Raw genomic sequence first — 14056 nt, forward strand, 5'->3', positions numbered from 1 at the left:
TTGCTATGTGTCAGCTGGATCCCTTGGGCTTGGGTACCTGATTGTCTTTTGACTCTTAGGCACCTGCAATCTTACTGCATTCTTTTCCTCCTCAGTGCAAACAGAATAACCACATACATGTCTCGATGATAGAACACTACGAAATCACCACAGGTGATGAGAGAAAGTATATTGGATTTCATGGGAATGACTGAACAACATTGCTCTTTAATTGACTCTAGTAGCTATTTTTCATCGCTCACAGAAGCTCTAAAATCCATGGATATTTTTATGAAATGTACAAATGCTTCAAATTAATATATGCATGCAATATAACAGCTATGATAACACTAATAAGTCTCTTGCAATGGGCTGTGCAGCAAACTCCCTTTGGAAATTGTCAGATACATCACAGAAAATCCACAGGGGAATAGTATATTTTACTAACTTGCGGTGGGTTTTTTAGTTTTTCTTTGTAAATACCATGTCAGACTCCAACTGTAAAAAACTTTCAGTAGCAAAAGGATGAGAAGATAATATGGGAAGAAACTCTGCTTTGCAATATCCTTTAACCTTCACATAAACAAAGATGGAGAACCATAAAATGCCTCATATTTTTTTGGCTTTTGCCCAATCAGACAGAACAGCCCAGAACAGAATAGTGAAAAGACTAAAGACATGGGAATTAATAATTTCCACTTAGTGATTTGCAGTTCAGTTGCCTCAGTGTTGAAAACATATCTGTGTCCCCATGTAAGGAAGTCAAATGGACATATATACCTATTTATCTCTGTGTTGATGGAATTTATTCAATATGAAGCCATAAATACTTGTCTGTGTAAACACTGCAAATATGAGATGTAAGCTCTTCCTGTTCAATGTATTTCCATATTTTCATAATGTAATGCAGATTGCAACTTTGCCAGCTCCATACAGAACTAGAACCTGTCTATTGACATCAGAAGAGTCTTAGAGAAGAGCAAAAGTTTTTTCCCATTGTCCAAAAATACGTGTCCAATTACTCCCATTTCTGAATGTGTGACCAATAAATAAAAAAATATGGCAAACCCTCAGGAAATGTTGTTAATTTATTAACAAATTTGTAGTTTATATTTCTTCCTGTCTTGCCTTAGGCTGGATGTCCTTACTATAAAAACACTGCAGGATATTTTATAAAAGAATCTAAAGATACATTTAATGCTGTAGTGTTGTCTTTTAATTTACCTTTCTTTTAAGATTTCTGGGGAAATCACTTACAAAAGAGAAGAACATACTGTCTGCTATGCCAATTTTAGGGAGAATAAGTTTTCAAAGCAATGGTATTGCATATTTTTAATCTAAGATTGTGAAATAGCACGCCGTTGCAAGATTTCATTTCAAGACATCATTGGTGTTTAGTTCAAGTCAAAGTATGCATAAAAGGTAGGAATTCTTACAGCGAGTAATCCTGGATGAATCACGTAGCTGTGAAACAATATGTGATGAGCATAATTAAATAATTATGATGTTATAGAGGTATCAGTTTTCCTATGTCTTTACATCACTGAGTAAATATAAGGAACAAAGAATTTTTCTCAGCTAAGCAAAATTGATGTATTTATACATTTCCTGGTGGAAAGCATCCACACTTACATGCAAAAGCCTCAAATCATCATGACCTCCAAAAATCTTACCAAGTTCAGGAATATTTTGACAAGAAATTTGAAAATGTACCTACACCCAGTAAAAGTTTATGTCATCATTCATATCTGATTTCTTTTATACTTAAAAAAATGTAAATTTTTTCTTTATTCTGAAATTAAATTAATTAAATTTAAAATTCTGGGCAGAGTTGATTATACTAAATTAAAAAGATATGCATCTTTTTCATCAATGAAACAGAAAACAACTAGTAGAATGGGATATTGATTTTCACATAGGACACTTATTTTATGAAATAACTTTTATTGCAAATAATATCTTTTATACCCATAAAGTAGGGAAGAGGAGCCTCCATAAAGGAAGGGGAGCTAAGGGTGAAAGCAAGGCTTCCCCAGCAAGGGACACAATGCTACTCTAGCAGAATAAACAAAGCAGGTCTGTTCTGGTGATGAAGATCAAGGCTGGCCACAGTCCAGCCAGCCAGGCAAGTCTGTAGAGGGAATGCAGGTCTCAGGCCAAGTCGAGGAGACAATTCAGCAAGGACAGGTCAGGGCCAGGGAAGGGGAAGACAAAGGCAAAGTTGCTACATAGCTGGGGCAGGGACCAATGGCATAAATCATCACCCAGGCCAGGCGATGCTCATTTCATCTCTTCTCAAGGCCTCTTTGTTTTCCAGAGATCTGATCCAAGGTTACTTGCCTGCACCACATCAGAGTAAACTTTGCACAGCGTCAGCTAAATCCCTGAGAGGGCTGTTAGGAGGTTGCAAAGGCTGAGTACAAAGAAAAGTATTTCAGGACATCTAGACCCTGCTGCACTCAGGGCCTGAGAAAGAGCATGGCCTAGAGAGAAAACCCAAGAAATTTGTTTGAGATTTCACTGACATATCCTAGCAACAGTCCAAACCGTCCACTGGAAGCAACCGGTTCAGATGAAGGATATTTATTAAAACCAGAGTGTGACTTCAAGTCCAGGACATATTGAATAATAGCATTTGACTTCTGGGAAAAAAAAGCCCTGCAGATTTCCAGCTAAATATTCCCCATGGGCAGTTTCCACAATGTGCTATTGTTGTAGTGTATGAGAAGTATACTTCTGTCACCTTCCACCATTTCTCTCTATAAATTATGATTCCTGATAGTACTACACCTCCCACCACATAGTTGCTGTGTTTGCTGAACCCCTGAAGACAGCCGCAGACATCTCCAGACATGATGCTTTAGCAGAAATGTTAGTTACCAGTAAAAGCCAGCATACAGAGAAAGGTGGACGTGGACAACTATAGCTCTCATGAGAAACAAGAGTAAAACTCCCTTATCAAGTTGTCTGAGAAGTAGGCTTTTGTTGTTACAGTTTTGAATAAATAAGAGGCATTTTTATTAAACATATCTTTTTTAAACAAGTCTTCATTTCCATCATAAAACTTCTTTCTTCTTCCTCAATTACATAATCATAACATACACATGCTTCACCTAGACAAAAGATCACTTTGCATCAGAAGACGTCTTATAAGCTGATTTATCAAGTAATTCTTAAAATAAATGACAACTCGATTGCTGTCGATTATTATATCTAACATTTTTACCTCTGTTCAAAATATAGCAACAGGGTTAGCATCAGTATATGTGGAGTGCGGCAAATTTATGGCTATTCTTGTGCCAAGGAAGAACATCACAGTAGATTGGCATAATGTGGAGACAGGGAATCTCCACAGTCAGCCTGGTAGGTATCTGTGGGTTCTTTGCTGTCAAGTTTTGCTGTTGCAACAGTACTTCCTGCTTGTGAAAATTTTTCAGAATAGAATGAAGGGAATCATAGAATTATAGAATCAAATCATAGAATCATTAGTGTTGGAAGGGTCCTTAAAGATCACAGAATCACAGAATGATTTAAGTTGGAAAATACCTCTAAGACCATTGAGTCCAACTGTTAAACTAACACTGCCAAGTCCACCATTAAATGATGTCCCATCTAGTTCCTTCCCTCCTCCTGCTGTGGGAAGGGACACCTTCCACTAGACCAGGCTGATCAAGGCCCCATCCAGCCTGTTCTTGGACACCTCCCAAGATGGGGAGTCTACAATTTCTCTGAGCAACATGTTCCAGTGTCTCACCACCTTCACAGGAAAGAATTTCTTAATTATAACTAATCTAAAACTAACCTCTTTCAGTTTACTGCCATTCCCCCAGGTCCAATCTCTATATATTCTTGTAAAGAGCCCTTCTTTCACTTTCTTGTAGGCCCCCTTCAGATACTGGAAGGTGCACTGCGGTGTCCCCAGAGCCTTCTCTTCTCTAGGCTGAATAAATCAAACAATAGTTTGTAAAGCACAGAAGAGTGAGAAAAATATCAGAGCTGTGTTGCATTCTCCAGTGTAACTTATGTGGGTATATAAATGCAACTGGGCTCAGATAATATGCTGGGTGAAAACAAGGTTCTCAACTGTTAACTATTTCCATCTCTTTTCTTTACAGAATTATATTCTAACTGGGTTTGTCCTAGTTTTAACTATGATTTAGTCTTTCATACAGGGGATAATTTCTGAGCATTTAAAATTCCTTGTGACACTACTTCCATCTTCTCTTTTTAGTTGTTTGAATTTTGTGTTGAATATTTTCAGAATTTAGACAATAAAGAGGACTAAAGTAAGCTGTCATCTTGCTTAACAAGACTGACAAGACTCATCAAGATAATTACTGAGTAGTGTAGGCAACATACAGCTTAATTTCTGATTTCTATAAGTCTATCTGACACTAATATTAATTGCTTAGCTGTTGTGAAAATTCAGGGTTAATACAAAAGGAAGAGGAATGTTACATTGGTAGTGCAAATGCACTATTAGGTAAGCTTCATTCAGTTTCAAGATAACTAAACTATCCTTTGGAAGAGGAGATAAACACTGAAGGAATTAAAATATTAGAATTATGTGACTTTCTTTTTTCACATGGGGTCAGAGTCATGACTAACATCACTTATGGCTATTATTAACCAACCCTTCCCTAAAACATTGTTTTAATTTACTTTGCTGAACTTGGACCACTCAAGTTGATAAATCCATGCAGAATGACTCTGCCTCAGGCTGAAATGTCTTTGAAAATGCCACTTAAAACAATTCAGAGGTTTCTGAGGACAAGATCAGAGAAGAAAAATCTTTGTTTTCCCCTTACTGAAAACATCGATGCAATTGTTTGTGAAGATATTGTACAACCTCTCTGTTTCAGAGCATGAGCTGGAATTCCAGCCCTCTTCTAATGAAAATAAACTAACATTTGAATCAATTTTGCATCTCTGAAAACTGAAAATTTTCTCAGATTTTTAAAATAAACAGGTAGACTTTGACTGTTGAATTCCCAAACACAGATTTTACACTTTTTCTAAGGTCCGTTCCAGGTCATAAGATAACAAACAGGTACAAATATAAAATTCTTCCTCTTATTTTCAAATGACTATTATGGCTTCAGAAACAGAAAATATGAGCACTGAATGTAGGTAAAGAGTTGCACTAAGTCACAAAGAAATATGACAAGAGTTTCAAGTTCAGGTTCCACAAGTAAGATAAACTACGGAGTTAACTGTCTTAAGAATCTAAGATTATTGATATTTTTTCTTCTTCAATATCCTTGTTTATTTGCCTATGCTCCTTGTGATACAGTAAAATATCAGTAGCGTGCTATACATACCCGCACTCGAATATATATTAACTTTGTTATTATTGATTGCAAAATACAGAACAATACCTTGCATCTTTATGGTGGTGAGAAAAGTAACAATAGCTGTCTTATCTGTACAAACAAAAAAATGAGATTAAAAGAGATAATAGGAAACAAGAAAGAAAAGTTAATTTGATTCTGTAGCCTTTTCTCTTCAATGTTTCTCTTGGAAATTAAAAGCAGTTTTGATTTTTTGTGCTAGAATATCAGTTGCAAAAGTTTGACCACAGTTCCATTGTTCTTCCAGCTAATAATGCTGCAGAAGACCATAGGAATTAACTGAATTTTGGTCTCTTAGTAAAAATACACCTTCCAATAGCTTGACAATTATGGTTACCAATTGAAAAAGCAGCTGATTCCCTTTGATTTTTACTGTTTAGCCAAACTTTTATTTATATTTAAAAGCACTTGCCTTTTCTACCCATTTACTATTGTAATGCTCTGCTTTTCTCTCTTTTTACTCTAGCGAAACTTTCAGACAGAGGTAATTTTATAAAAAAATTTGGTTTAATTTTTTTCTCTTTACGACCCAGTCAGCACAGGTTTATGAAAGGCATGTCCTGCCAACCAACCTGATCTCAGTCTATGACAAGGTGACCCGCTAAAAGGATGAGGTAAAGGCTGTTGATGCTGTCTACCTTACTCTTCAGTACAGCATTTGACACTGTCTCCCACAGCATTCCTGGAGAAACTGGCTGCTCATGGCTTGGACAGGAGCACTCTTCACTAGTAAAAAACTGACTGGAGAGCTAGGCCCAGAGAGCGGTGGTGGATGGTGCTACATCCAGTTGGCAGCCGGTCACTGGTGGTGTTTCGCAGGGCTCACTGCTGGGACCAAATTTTCTTAATATCTTTATTAATTATTTGGATGAGGGGATCAAGGGCAACCTCAATCATTTTACAGATGACACCAAGCTGGGCAGGACTGTTGATCTGCACAAAAACTATATATAGGGATCTGAACAGGCTGGATGAATGGGCTGAGGCCAATGGTATGAGGCTCAATAAGACAAAGTGTCGGGTCTTTCACTCAGGTCGCAGCAACCCCAGGGAGCTGTACAGGCTGGGGGAAGACCAGCTGGAGAGCTCCCCAGTGGAAAAGGACCTAGGCGTGTTGTTTGACAAATGGCTGAACATTAGCCATCTGTATGCCCAAGGTGGCCAAGAAGACCAATGGCATCCTGGCTTGTATCAGAAATAGTGTGGCCACCAGGACCAGGGAAGTGATCGTCCCTGTGTAGTCGGCGCTGAGGAGGCTGCACCTTTACTCCTGTGTCCAGTTCTGGGCCCCTTCACTACAAGAAATTGAGGTGATAGAGCATGTGCAGAGAAGAACAACAAAGCTGATGAAGGGCCTGGAGCACAAGTCATGAGGATTCCTGTGGGAACTGAGGTTGTTTAGTCTGGGAAAAGAGAGGGAAGACCTTATTGCCTTCTACAACTACCTGAAAGGAGATTTTAGCCAGGTGGGTGTTGACATCTTCTCCCAAGTAACAAGTGATGACATGAGAGGAAATGGCCTCAAGCTGCACCAGGGGAGGTTTAGATTGGATATTAGGGAAAACTAATATCTTGACAACTCATGGGAAGAGCTGTCAAGCACTGGAAGAAACTACCCAGGGAAGTGGTGCAGTCACCATCCCTGGAAGTATTTAGAAGACATGTAGATGTGACACTTAGGGACATGGTCAAGCGATGGACTTGGCAGTTCTGGGTTAAGAGTTGAACTCAATATTCTTAAAGGTCTTTTTCCAAGCTAAATATTTCTATGATTCTATAACTCTATGACATCTTCAAAGACTTCTGTATTTTGCTAACTTGCTACGTGTTAAATTTTTCCTATTCTTTTTCACTTGTAATTGTTCTATAATCAATCATTTTGCTGTTTTAATCTCACTCTATTGTTATTCTACTAGATATAATAATTCTTCTTTAAAATCTTTTCTTGCTGTTTAGTTTTCTGACAGAGCCATGATAGAATCAATACCTAAGGGATATTTGAAATTGCATTAAAAATTGCAATATTACACAGTCCATTTGCCAGAAAACATAGTGATTAATGCCATTTAATTTTCTTCATATTTTCTAGTATTTTCTTTCTTTTGCATTTTTTTTGGAACATAATTCTTGAATATCTTCACAGGTTGCAAAATTCATAGGACATACGATTTTTGTCACAGCAGGGACTATGCCTATTTAGGATTATAAACATATGTCTGAATAATGAGATATTTAGTGGAAAAACTTATTTTGTGCGGTCTAGTTTTCCATATGTCTTACCCAAAGCATTTCAGAGTTTTGATATTAAATGTGGCTTCTGATAAAATGGTCATCCCTTGAACTTTCACCAGAAGGTTTTATAATAATGAGAAGCTAAAGCGGTAGTTATACAGCACTTTTTAATGTATCTTCATTTCCATTGTCCAGTAATGTGAAAGAATATGAGGGCTGTGAGCTGAATGATGTAGCAATCTGAACATAAGGTATATTAGGAAGCACAGAAGCATCTATTCTTTCACATTCGTCTTTAAGTGCCCCTCGCAAGAGCAAAATGGTTCTTGTCATGCATGAGATATAACTTGGCCCTCAAAAGACTGTGTAATGGCTGCACTACCTTTCATGTAATATTTACACAAATGCAAGGTTATGTTAAAAATCACTGTGGGCAAAATTTTGTGGCCCTCTATTTTGCTGAAACAAGTCCTATCTGCCATCTATGCCATTAATATACCATCTATGCCAACAATCTTCATGATATGTACTCAATATATGTCAAGAGAAAAGAAGTTTTATTAAAATAATTTCTGTTATTGCTGATAACAGTGATGAGAAAATAAAAAAAACCTTTTTGTCTTCTAATGCTTTGCCTATGTTAGTGGTAGACTTCAATATAACAGCAGCATAGGATATGCTAGGCAGCACAGCTAATGCCTAGAGGAGTTTCTCATAGTTTCATGCATAGACACATTATTTTATGAATTAAACCATTGGTTTCAAGCTTATAGGTTAAGTAGTATGTGCCTTGATCCACAGTTTTGCAACAATGCATCTGAAATATATGAGATTCAGACTACTGGTGAGAAAGTCAGACAGCTCTTTCAAGTGGATATAATTTAGCGGTAACTTTACTTACCATAAAAATACATCAGGACAGAAGTCGACAGAAGAAAGAGGAATAGACAGCCACTGTTTTTGTTATCTGTACTACCTGGGAGGAGCCACTGAAGCAAAGGCAGTAGGATGACAGTCAAGGGCTCTTTTGGAGTTTCACCAAAATGCCACTTCACAGAACTATGTATCTGTCACTCAATCCATTCTTTATATAAATTCATTATTTTCATTCCATTATTAAATTTAAACAGTATTTATTCACTATATATAAATTAAATTCTTATTATAGTTACATCAGGCATAAGAACAAATAAGATCAAATTTAGAGATTTACAGTGTAAAACTTTCAGGGCACAATTCATCTGATGAACTTTAGATGTCAAGTTTTGGAAAGATCCAGACAACTCAAAGTGCCTTTATCACTTCACTGACTCTAGAACAAGTCTTGAGTATTTGACCTTGAAATTAAATTTACAGACAAGCACTGGGATTTATCTGGTTTATTGTGGGTTTCTGACATGAATATTGAAACATCTGAAATTGCCCTCTGAAGTATTTTTTAGTCTATGAAGATGTTGTCATTGTACTCAACTGAATCTACTGTGCAATCTTTTGCAAGTAGATGCCTACATTTAATCAAATGTAGCCTTAAACTAAAATGTAGACATCTAAAACTAGGTGAGATAAATCCCATCAGGGGCTCACATCCTTTTCTAAACATATAGAACGTTACATCAGGACATGGGGTAATCAGTCTTCTTATATCTGAAAGATGTGTAGGAAATATTTCCTCATTTCAATGACTAGCAGTTTTCCTCTGGAAGGGAACAGATGTCCAGTTAACATGAAAATCCTGTCAAAACTTTTCAAAATTACACGAGAATTTAATTTGGCCTTTGACTAATTAGCATTTAATAGTTTGAATTCACTAAAATTCTTCCCTGAGAAAAGTTTTCATGTCCTGCAAAGGAGTGAAAGACTGGATAATAGATTTTTTTCTTCCCTGGTTAAAACAAAAATATTTTCTCAGGACTGTAACGAAAAGGTGAGATCATTTGATAAATACTTTTCTACTAAATTACGTCGATGAAAAGTTTTATAAACTAGTTTAACAACTTTTAACAGTAGAAGTAAATGTCATTTAAAGGAAGCTAGAGCATACCATCAGCTAAGATTTTTAAATGCACTTTATTCCAGTGAGGGCCATTAGCAAGTTGAAAGCAATAGAAGATTTCTTATGAGACAGACTTTTTTTCTTTTACATTGTGAGCTACATTAAAATTTTTTTCACTTTGAACTGGCTGATAATTTTAATCAGAGATTATTATTTATTCAAAGTCTGTTTTTTTTTTTTTTTCTGTTGGAACATATCTTTTTCAGTGAATGTTCATGGAAAATAAGAGATTCATTATGAACAGACCTAGTGAAATTTGTATTCTTAAAGACAACTTCATTTTTGTTTTTTAACCAAAGAAATATATAGCATTTAACTCTGGCTCTCGTATCATACACGAATGGTCAAATCATTTATCTGCTTGCTTGTGCTGTTATTTTATATTTCCCATTGAAAATTCATTCTTCATTATTGATTAGATCAGTGAAAGTGATATTATCAGATGGTCAGGGCATTCACAGTAGACATGTCAAGATCCACTGCAAATTTATTGTAAACAACCAGGATGAACCTAGTTACAAGACTGAACCTTATAAGTTTGAATTACCCATCTTCAAAATAAAAAAATCTTCTGTATCCCTTACAATATCAGTGACTAGACTATTTGTTCTTGTGTATAGTTTGTTTTTTTTTTTTAATTCCAGCAAGTTTTGTAAGGAGGGAAAGCCCCTTCCCAGCTGATTCTGGTCAAAACTTTAATGTTTTAATTTGGAATGAGATCTACATAAAACCACAAGAGAGTTAACTTCAGCATGTAAGACCCCTTAACTATATTCTTCTGACTTATAAAAATACATAGAAAATGAAGTACTCTTACAATTTTACTGCTTTTTTTTTTTTTTTAGTTTCTAAACCTCACGGTATTATCACTTGCAAATACAGTGAGGATGCTCCCATGAGAAAGATCACAAATTTCTTGCAGGAATCCAAAACCCTTGCAGCAAAGATGATTTTTGCATTGAAATTAACTCATGGAAAATTGCATGGGTTTGCACGTTTTGAACAGAAACATAAATGTCTTACAGAAAAAGAAAATCCCAATTACCCAAAGTAACTCTGGAGCATGTCCATTTATACCTCACTCCATTTACATATTTCAACGGGAAAGTTAACAAACAGCTACTCTACAGAGAGAACAGGTCTGTTCTCATAGAAATACAATAAAGAGACCACTAGCAATAACAGGAAATATGTTGACCTAAACTTTCACTATTTTCAGACTTGGAAATGCAACATCACATTGCTTGCATGCAACAATGGCCCAGCCCAGTCTTGTGGATGGAAATGCAAAATCACATTTTTCTGAGACAGAATTTTCCTGGAGGATAGAAAGTAGGAAACTAATATACATTACTGGCCTTTGATAACCAGCCTGAAGGAGGCATGAGTCTAGTGCTAATGCCAGAGTTTACAGTTTGAGAAATGTAACCTTTCTTCACAAGTAGAAAGCAGATAAGCTTAGCTGCTTTTTTAATTTGTCATATTACCATCACTGTGCCTTTATATTCCCTATACATAGTTAAGGTGCAATGTGTGTTTGTTTTCTCTCATGAATTTAAGAGCAGCAGTGTGTCTTATCTTTATGCAGCTCGCGTAAGGTACAGGGAAACTCATCATGTCTTCGCTTTTCCCCCTCTTCCAAAAGTGTAAGAGCCATGAAACAAATAAATAGAGCTTGTCTCTTACCCCACAACACTTAAATATTTTGCCAGTATAATTATGCTGTCATTATAGTCAACTATATTGATTGCAATGCTTTGGCAAGCACAAGAAATTATACTGGCCAAAGCATAAAATGATGTGACAATTGTGTCTGTTTCATATTTTCCCAGGAAAAGAGGCTGATAAAGATGCATGCCCTTTCTTATACTGATATAGCAGAACAAGCTTCTAGGTTAGCTTTATATAAGGCACAGTGAGGAAAGAGCTTCTTTTCAAAGGAAAAAGGCAATGTTTCAGAGCAGACACTATTCCTTTCAGTGAGTTAGATTTTAGGGTCAATAATGTGATACAATCTGAATCTTCATGAGGCAGCTGTAGATCAAGCAGGATATTTGCTTAGGAAGATGCTCATGTACTGTTGAGAAAGTACCACTACTCAGTCATGGAAGAAAGGAAACAAGAAAGAGAGGGAGTGAGGATTGGAGAAAGAGAGAGGATTTATCACCAACATAATTTTTATTTGTAGTAAGACACATTTTTTCATATATCTCAGAGAACCCAAGGTACTGTGGACTATTTTTGAGAAAAAAAGGCTCTCCTCCTTTTGTTTTTCAAGAAAAGATATTTTTAGCGTCCTACTATTCATCTTAACCTTTAGAGCTGCTTACACTCCCTTAGTGACCCCATTTAACCAGCTTTCTGACTCGTGTCCTCCTGATACCAATGCAAAAAGCAGTTGGTGGGTTCATTTGCACAGTAATAAATGCTGTCTCCCAGCCTGCTGGGAGAAAAGAAACTGATTGAAAGAGATTACCTCCCAACAGTGCTTGTTAACTCTGACTGACATATCAATATGAGACACACTTTTATTTTCAACCCTGTCCACCCTCAATTCCAGACAGAAAAACATTTTAAAGGCACTGAAAATTACTAATATAAATCCTTTCGGTAAAAATTGCTATGAGTCTTCCTGTGTCTCAGCATTATAACTTTCCCCTCATTTATCTCACCTTTTTTGCTAGAAATCAGTACTTAATGGAGAAGTATATCCTATTGTTCCCAAGCTTGTACCATCTTAAGGGATGTTTTAACTGCCCTTTTAAAAAGAGCAAAACTAGGATTTGATTTTGTTAGTTTTCTTTTAACGCACAAAGTTCAGGATCCCTCCAACTATTGATCAGTCAACAAATTCAATACGTGAGATGGGATGTTTACCCAATTCACTTTAGTATTGATTGACAGATGACATGGATAAATAAGTCAAACAGAACAAAGGTGCAGGCAACTACTCAATCCGAAGTCTGTGTAATACGATGACAGTATTTTTTGAGAAATTTACTTAACACCTTCACTGACATAGCCTTACAAGGAATAAAACAAATCTTTCAAATAGCCCGGCTTGTTTACCAGCTGGCAACTATCCACTGTATTTTGGAAGTAGGATTAGTGATCTTGGTGACAAATCTGTATTATGTAAATTAGCATCCCCACAGCCAGAAAGAAGTCTGCACTTTTAGCTGAAGTTTATTGACAATTTCAGCTTAAAGGCTAAAGCTGAGAAGGCTGCTCTTCTGTGACATATTTCTGCAAAATGAGCTCTTTTCTCATTACCAATTTCTGATCCTTGAAACCTATTAACTAAAAGCAGCGGGGAGAAAAAAAGTGCCTTGAGTGCCTTGTAAAATGTTAAAGGTGTAGTCATGAGAATCAGAGTTAACATTTAAAACAGTCAGAATACATGTGCAGGAGGAGCTGGGGAATTCCCACATCGCTCATCTTGCACTTACGGTACAAATGGTAAGATCCAAATTTCTCACTCATTTGCCACCTAATTCAAGAGAAACCCCAAGTACTTCAGGTTTTTACCTTCTATTTTGAAAGCCAGCCTTCCCAGAATGGATGGCACTCTCAGAGCAATTACTGGTTTCCATAACTCCTCTGAAGGAGAAAAAGCTACTGGTCCCACTCTGGTGCTTGGTTTTACCCAGCAGTACAGTGCATAGCAAATGCTTACCCCAGACTACAGAAATGTGAGCATGTGTTTCCCAGGAGGTTTCCCTCAGCTCTGTGATAGAGGCTGTGCAGGGCAGAAAACAGAGCAAGGTATGAGTCATGCACTGGAACTGTTCCTTTCTGCTTAGAATAACTGGAGATCTGGTAGGTCTTTCCTTGGAACATTCACCTACTTCACTGTAAGCCCTGGTTCCTGTTCAGGGTAATGTTTATGTGACTTTTCCAACCACCATTTAGTGGAAAATCCACAGTCCTTGAGTCATGGCTGGAAAGCTCCCCAATAGCTGGAAGGCCAATCCCCAAACACTAATACATGAACTCTTGCTTCTTTTTTGTCTCTTCTCTCTGGTCTAGTGAAGCATATATCTTTGAAACATAGTGAAAGAGAATCAACAAAAAGAGAAGTGGTCTCCTCCTATCCACAGTCTAGTGGCCACATGACTGTCCCAGGGAGTGGTAGTTTGAGTCCCTTCTGGCAGAAAAGGCATTGAGCTCAAGTATGTCAGCGAGAAAGTGTTCAACCCAGTATTAAAAAAAGCTGCATTAAAGAAAACAATAGAGTTTCTTTTTGTAACTATACTTGGGGAAGGGGATTAATTAAAAAAAAATATTTGCTTTGATTCGGGTGACAATTAGCAGAATTTGAATTGTTGTTATAGAATGGAAGAAGGTGAATAGATTATCACAATATAGTAACTTCAGAGGGCCTCTGGTGGTCTAGTGGTTAGGGTGCAGGACTCTCACTGCTGCGACCCGGGTTCGATTC

Source organism: Lepidothrix coronata, unplaced genomic scaffold (assembly GCF_001604755.1).
Source record: "Lepidothrix coronata isolate B3197 unplaced genomic scaffold, Lepidothrix_coronata-1.0 Scaffold9, whole genome shotgun sequence".
NCBI lineage: Eukaryota > Metazoa > Chordata > Aves > Passeriformes > Pipridae > Lepidothrix > Lepidothrix coronata.